The sequence below is a fragment of the Zingiber officinale genome, chromosome 7B (assembly GCF_018446385.1).
Source record: "Zingiber officinale cultivar Zhangliang chromosome 7B, Zo_v1.1, whole genome shotgun sequence".
Lineage (NCBI taxonomy): Eukaryota > Viridiplantae > Streptophyta > Magnoliopsida > Zingiberales > Zingiberaceae > Zingiber > Zingiber officinale.
The window spans coordinates 17,880,154-17,888,288 of NC_055999.1; the positions used below are offsets into that span (position 1 = coordinate 17,880,154).

At 40.7% G+C, this 8,135-nt stretch overlaps 1 long non-coding RNA gene across 1 annotated transcript; it reads left to right on the forward strand.

Annotated features, from left to right (window-relative positions):
- Positions 1 to 5,811: 5,811 nt before the first annotated feature.
- Positions 5,812 to 6,101, forward strand: LOC122003616. The gene is made up of 2 exons (XR_006118009.1): positions 5,812 to 5,908; positions 5,999 to 6,101. It is a non-coding gene; the product is annotated as an uncharacterized LOC122003616 (long non-coding RNA).
- The last annotated feature ends 2,034 nt before the right edge of the window (positions 6,102 to 8,135 follow it).

Here is an 8,135-nt window from a genome sequence, read left to right on the forward strand (position 1 = left end):
ATTGGCCAGATCAAGATGGCCATCTCGCTCGGGGAAGAACCACTTCGGAGAACAAGGGCCACCAACTTCATTGTGGTAGATACCCCCTCAGCCTACAATGTTATTTTGGGCCAACCGACCCTCAATGAATTCTGAGTGATCGTCTCAACCTTCTGTCAGAAGATTAAGTTCTTGGTAGAAGATTAAGTTGGAGAAGTAAAGGGAGATCAGCTGGCCGCTCGGAGATGCTATGTCGAGATGGTCAAGACCGAGGCAAAGTCCGCTCGGAAAACACCTCGAATGGAGGTAAACACCATAACCGAGAAGCTCCCTACTTTGGTTTATGAGGAGAAAGAAGAAGTACAGATACATCCGGGCCGAGCAGAGGCAATGACCTTCATAGCGTCTGACTTGGAGGCCGAGCAGAAAGCCAAGCTGATCAGATGCCTCCAGTAGAATTATGATGTTTTTGCATGGTCGACGCATGAGCTGCCCGACATTTCCCCGAGAGTCACGCAGCATAAACTCCACATCTGACCGGATGCTCGACCGGTGAAGTAGAGGACGAGAGACTTTAGCGCCGAGAAGAACCTGATTATCCGGGCGGAGATCAAGAAGCTATTGGAGGCCGGTCACATACGCGAGGTTCAGTTCCCGAGCTGGCTTACCAATATGGTGCTGGTCTCCAAGATGGGTAATAAATGGAGGGTCTGCACCGATTTTCAGGATCTTAACAAGGCGTGCCCAAAGGACTTCTATCCCTTGCCTCGGATAGATCATATGATAGACTCCACGGCAAGGTGTGAGCTGATATGCATGCTGAACGTATATCAGGGATATCATCAAGTGCCGCTCGCCCGCGAAGACCAAGAGAAAGTCAGCTTTATCACCACTGACGGTACGTACTGCTACAACGTAATGTCGTTCAGCCTGAAGAACGTAAGAGCCACCTACCAAAGGCTGATGAACAAGGTGTTCCGGCAGCAGATCGGTCGCAACATGGAGGTATATGTCGACGACATATTAATTAAATCCCTTCGAGCTGCCGATCTCTGTGCAGATATCGAGAAAACCTGCCAGACCCTCCAGGTATACGGAATCAAGTTAAATCCTCAGAAGTGTTTGTTCGGCGTGAAGAGCGGGCGCTTTCTGGGATATATAGTCATCGAACGGGGTATTGAGGCAAATCCCAGCAAGATAAAGGCACTCCAGGATATGCCAGCACGAAGAAACTTGAAGGAGGCGCAGTGCCTCACTGGTCGGATAACAACATTATCACGGTTCATTTTCAAGTCGTCCGACCAGAGCCTTCCTTTCTTTAAGATTCTGTATCGAGTCACCAAGTTTTAGTGGGATAAGGCGTGTGACCAGGCCTTCGAGGAGCTTAAAGTGTATCTGAACTCATTACTTGTATTAGCTAAACCTACTACCGATGAACCGCTCTGAATCTATTAGTCTTCGACCGAGCACGCCGTCGGCTCGGTGTTGGTTCGGCCGAACGATGAAGAACAACCAGTGTATTTCTTGAGTCATATATTAAAGGATGTTGGATCTCGCTACACCGGTCTTGAGAAGCTTGCACTCGCATTGATACTCACCGCTCGGAGGCTCCGGCCTTACTTTCTCGCTCACACTATCATGGTGATGACCAACAACCCTTTGGGAAGAGTCCTGCTTAACCCAGAAGCGTCCGGACGGTTGATTAAATGGACAACGGAACTCAGCGAGTTCGATATCCAATATCAGCCCCGAACGACTATCAAGGCGCGGTCCTTGGACAATTTTATCATGGAGGTACAAAATCCTGAACCCGACTCGATCTGGAGAGTATATGTGGATGGGTCGTCCATCCGGCAGGGTAGTAGGGTCGACATATTGCTTATCTCCCCACAAGAAGAGCGGGTGCAGTTGTCCGTTCGGCTAGTGTTAGGATGTATACTAAAAGCCTAGCTTTTGGTATAAACATTTATCTAGAAATAAGAATCACATTGGTCAAATGTCTACATTTATGATAAATATAGTTGTTCAATTAATTTATATTGTAGATAACATGGTGTGTGGTGTCACACACAGAAGATAATGTTATCAGTACCTTATAAATTATAAACAGTATCTCACGACCAAGATGGAAAGGAACAAACCATTGGAAGGTCGTAGTGTAATTAGGTATTAGTTTATCTTAACTATATAATTACACTAGTACACTTAGAGTGTATTGAGTAGGACCATTAGAGGTCGTTTCTTTTATACTGACTTTATAAAGGAACAAAGACCTCAGTTATTATGGAAGTGTGTGCTCTTAATCCTAATATAATAACAAGCACATATATTTGATATTTATTTCTTTAATTTATCAATGAGTTAGATTTAGTTCGATAAATCAATAAGCCCGATAAGTTGGGAAATGATATCACTTATAGTGTGTGTTGTTGATTATAGAAGGAAACTGTGTCCTAGTAATCTAGGTTGAGAATGTCCCCAAGAGGAGCTCATAAGAATTGTCATGTTAAACCCTGCAGGTGGACTTAGTCCGACATGACGATGAAGTTGAGTGGTACTACTCTTGGAGCTAGATATTAATTAAGTGAGTTGTCAGTAACTTACTTAATTAGTGGACATTTGTTATCTTAAACACAGGGAGACTAACACACTCATAATAAGAAGGAGCCCAAAATGTAATTTGGGATTGGTGCGGTAGTTCAATAATAGTTCTTTAGTGGAATGAATTATTATTGATGAAATTAAGTTGTGTGTTTGGGGCGAACACGGGATGCTTAATTTCATCGGGAGACCAAAACCAATTCCTCCTCTCGGTCCCTATCGTAGCCTCTTGTATATAGAGATTTATACCCACCACATACCCACCTTCTTACCCATCCAATGGGGCCGGCCAAGCTAGCTTGGAACCCAAGCTAGGGCCAGCCAAGACCAAGTGGATGAGCCAAGTTGGTGGCCGGCCAAAGCTTGGGACCCAAGCTTAGGTGGCCGACCACTAAAATATTAAAAGGATTTTTATTAAAATTATTTCTTATGTGGATACAATGGTTTTAAAAGAAAGTTTAAAAATTAAAAATTTCCTTTTATAGCTTTCTACAAAAGATTAAGAGAAGAGATTAATCTCTTTCCTTATTTGTAGATTAAAAGGATGATTTTAATTTTTTGGTAAAAACTTTCCTTATTTGTAAATCATCTACATGTTTAAAAGAGAGTTTAAAATTTGAAATCTTTCCTTATTTGTTGATTAAAAGGTGGATTTTAAATTTTAAGAAAACTTTCCTTTTTAATCATGTTCATGATTTAAAAGTGAGTTTAAAAATTAAATATTCTCTTTTATAAGTTTCTACAAGAGATTAAGAAAAGATTTGATATCTTTCCTTATTTGTAGATTAAAAGAGATTTTAATTTTTAGAGATAACTTTCTTTTTATCCACATGTTTAAAAGAAAGATTTTAATTTATAAAATTTCCTTTTTATTAACCAATCATGAAGGGATAAAAATTATTGGAGAAATTTTTTATAAATTTCTAAAAACAAATTAGGAAGTTTTAATTTTTGTTTTAATTAAAACTCTCCTTGTTTTGGGGAGAAGAGTGGCCGGCCAAATAAATTAGAGAAGGGGAAATTATTTTTAATTAAATAAATTTTCCTTTTCATGGCAAAAGAATTAAGGAAGTTTTTATTTAAATTTCCTTATTTGCCAAAACCAAGGATTATAAAAGAGGGGTTAGAGGTACCTTCATGGTGAACAACTCTATTCTATTTTCTCCCTCTTTTCTTCCTTGGTGTGGCCGACCCTTCTCCTTTTCTCTTTTCCTCTTGTGTGGCCGAAATCCTTTATCTCTTGGAGCTTTGAGGAGGTGGCCGGATCTAGCTTGAGGAAGGAGAGAAAGCTTGCATCCCTTGGAGCTTGGTTGGTGAAAAAAGTTCATCCTTTAGAAGATATGCTTGGCCGAAACTTGAAGGAAGGAAGAAGAAGGTGCCTTGGTGGTTCTCGTCTCGGAAGATCGTTGCCCACACAACGTCAGGGATTAGAAGAGGAATACGGTAGAAGACCTAGAGGTTTTTGTTTGTAAAAGAAAAGGTATACTAGTATTTAATTTCCGCATCATACTAGTTTTATTTCTTTGTAAAAATACCAAATACAAGAGGCATGCGATTCTAGTATTTCGAATTAGTTTTCGATATTGTGTTCTTTTATTTTTATTTTCCTTGTGATTTGATTGTTCTTTTTGGTTGACCTAAAGTTATTTAAGGAAATTAAATATTAGCTTTCCTTAAAATGCTTTGTCTAGGCGGTGGTGGTTGTTCCCATATCCAAGAAGGTCATGTGCCTCGCCATGCAGTCTTGGAAGCTAATTTTGGAAATTAATATTTAATGGAATTAATAACCTAGGTGATTTGGATCGAACGTGTTAAGTTCCGCAGGAGATCCAAGTCTAAACCTAAAAGAACAAATAAATTAAACTTTGGATCAAACGTGTTAAGTTCCGCAGGCAATCCAAGTTTAATTTAAAAGAACACATGGTAGCTAGGAAAAGGTTCAGACCTTTGTACAAAATTTTGTACAGTGGAACCATTAGGTTTTCCGAGTAGCAACCAACAGCTAGAATACCAGGCAACTAACAACGAAGCTGAGTACGAGCACTACAAGAAAAACCCTCATAGACATCGGTGGAACAACAATGGTTTTAAGCAAACACCGATGTCTTTGAGTATTTTACACCAGTTTTTCCAAAAATCGGTGTCTATAAGTACATATTTTTGCTCATAGACATTGGTTTTTTAAGCTGATGTCTATGAGCGTTTTTTTTATTAATAGACATCAATTTTAACAGCGGTTTTTAAAACCCGGTGTCTATGATAAAATAAAATAATTTAATTTTCCCACCAATACTTAGCCGAAATTTGCAACACTTCACTCTTTCCTCCAAACCTAAACCTATATAGCGCCGTCCACTGTATACCGTCGCAACGCCACCACCACTTTCCTCCTCGCCGCTAGCCGCCCGACCATCTCTCTCAGCCTCATCTCCCTCTTCCCCTTCCTAGATCGACGCCCCCTCCTCTCCCGATCAAGATCAACACACGACGCCCTTGCTTCTTCGTCCAACCACACCGCATCTCCTCCAACTCCACCCTTAGGTTGAGAAGAGGAGCCCTTCATTTTATAGAAATGCTCGCTGTTAAAAGGGCAAGTCAACGACAGCAGCGGAGCATCGGCGAAGGGTTCATTTTCTCGCTCTTCGAGACACTCGTTGCTTTGTTGCGGTGCTCTCTAACACATATTTCTCGTTTCCTGAGGAGGAACAATGGCTAGAAAAGGGCTTGATCATCTCGCATTTGTTCTTTGTCGACGATCGCCCTCAAACTGAAGAGGAGAGAGCCACCACTTCGCAACAGCTGCTCACTTCCCCTTTCTTCCTCCTCCTCCGCTCCTGGTTACGATCTACTTTCCCTTATATTCTTGTACCAATGTTGCTCTCCATAAGGGAAAAAATAAGGGTTTTGTGGAAGCGATTTATGATTTCTGCACAGTGTTTCTTGTAGGCAGGAAAAAAAGAGGGGATTTCTCCCCCTCAAAACGAGTTGCTTTTGCTTTGATTTTTTATTTTTTCTGTCGATGTTTTGTTTTTAGAGAAAAGGGATTACTTCCCTAAAATCTACCCTTTGATTGATGGTTAGAAATCTCTTTTCTTCCCTAAAATCTACCATTTCCGTTCCTTTAATTTACTAAGCAACTAAAGTTTACCAACTTATCAACAGTTTGATTAAACAAGCTCACATTGGCTATTTGAGATCCAATCTCATGGAGCTTTTACTCACTTAAGCTGTTTTCCCTGTCTCAGCCCTCGCCGGAGAGAAGCGAGGTGCAGAATCGAAGACAACGGTCGTTCCCGCCCCCGTTCGCGTTTCGCCGCCGATCCTCCTGGTGGCCGCCATCTCTAAACCCTAAAATCTCTTCTTTTGGTCGGCGCAATTCGATCTCTCTTCAAAACACATTTTTTTTCCTTTTCGCTAGAGAATGAGAAGCCGGCTCCATCCGACGGCGGCGAGAGGAATAAATCCGCGAGAAAATTCACCTTCAGAGATCTCGCCACGGCCACTCACAACTTTAGGGAGTCGAATCTGATCGGAGAAGGCGGCTTCGGGAGAGTCTACAAAGGGCGATTCGATTCAGACCAGGCAAGTTGCTCACTCCTACTCCCCTCCTCCTTGCTTCTGCCATCTTGCGACTTCGTCTGAACACCGGAACTCGGAAACCAGATTGTGGCCATCAAGCAGCTTAAGCAGGATGGTTATCAGGGGAGCAACGAGTTCCTGGTGGAAGTCCTAATGCTCACTGTGCTGCGGCATCCCAATCTTGTGAACCTGATTGGCTACTGCGCCGAGGGAGATGAGAGGCTGCTAGTTTAAGAGTACATGTGCAAAGGAACCTTGGAAGACCACCTATTTGGTAAGTTCTCTGCTACTTGTTTGATTATCCAAGTCTGAGATCGACTGTTTAACACTTGTGGTGGAGGTGGAGGTGGAGGAATCCAAGGCCAACAATATTCTTTTAGTCATTTGTTAAATCTTTGGGTTTATGCAAATCTGACTCCTGACAAGGCGTCGATCGATTGGAACACACGAATGAAGATTGCTCTCGGTGCTGCAAAGGGGCTCACATACTTGCACGATGTTGCAAACCCTCCCTTAATTTTCAGGGATATGAAGGCGGCAAACGTGTTGTTGGATGAAAACTTCAACCCCAAGCTGTCTGATTTTGGACTTGCTAAACTTGGGCTTGTCGGCGACAAAACGCCTATTTATCTTAGCTTATAGTTCAGAAATTGAAACCTACTTCTGTGCCTTTGATGTTGAAATTCTTATTTGCTCTTCACCATTGTTTCTTCTTGTGTGGAAATTGAAACCACGACTTGTATTTCTCTTTAGAAGATACACTTGAAATGCACTATATATGGTCGATTCTCATAACTGATTGTTTGCCAAGACTATAGAAGATGAATGTAGACTCCATTAAGTATCCAGTTTAAAGCAAAGGATCTCCATGTGTGTGTATTTTAATTGCATAATTTTAACCCTTCTAATACCATTTTGTCGCAGGTGCGGACACTGCAAGAAGCTTGCCCCTGAATATGAAAAGTTTGGATCGAGCTTTAAAAAGGCTAAATCTGTTTTGATTGGGAAGGTTAGCATCGTTCTAAATCAGGCCAAGAAGCATCATCTCTTTTACTGAATAGAACATGCTTAGATTCCTTTTTTTGGTTTTATCTTTTTTGATCATTTTGAGTCTAAATGTAGCACACTACTAGTGTGCTATACTGCCATGTAGTGATTGGGCTTAATTTACCTTTTTTGTTGTTATATTTAGGTGGACTGTGACATAAGAGCATATGCAGCAAGTATGGAGTGTCAGGATACTCAACAATTCAGTGGTTTCCTAAAGGGTCCTTGGAACCAAAAAAGTGAGTATGATCCTGTCCTGGAATTAGATACATCATTTTGGTTTTATGTTTTTCTTTAATCTTTCGCAGAACAGTCTTCTTTACATATGATGCATAATAAATATGAACAATCATGCAGATATGAAGGTCCACGAACTGCAGAAGCACTTATTGAGTTTGTAAATACTGAAGGGGGTACATTACAAATTATATTTACTAAAAATTCTTGAAATGACAATTTTAGATATGGTCAAATATTATTCTTTCACCTGAATTAATTTTTTACCTTTTATTTGTGGGCTTATTTTTGTAGGAACAAATGTGAAACTAGCAACTATCCCTTCTAATGTAGTAGTATTGACTCTAGACATTTGATCAGATTGTTCTTGATGTAAATAAAGATGTTCTTGTTGAATTCTATGCACCATGGTTAGTGTATTTGTTGAGGTTCTTTTTTTCTCTCCATTTGTAGCATTAGATACTTTTCCTTATCCACTGTAGACGACTAAGTTTCTTATCTTCAAACAGGTGTGGCCACTGCAAGCATCTTGCTCCTATGAGTATTTTTGTTGAGACAGGGCTTAAGACCTAGATTAGCCTAAGGTCATATTTGCCATGTTTTTAATTATGAGATTACTAGATCTAACCTGATTCATTGATGTGGATTCAGTCAATTGTGTACCTTGAATGCTTCATTAGTTCTGCTACCTA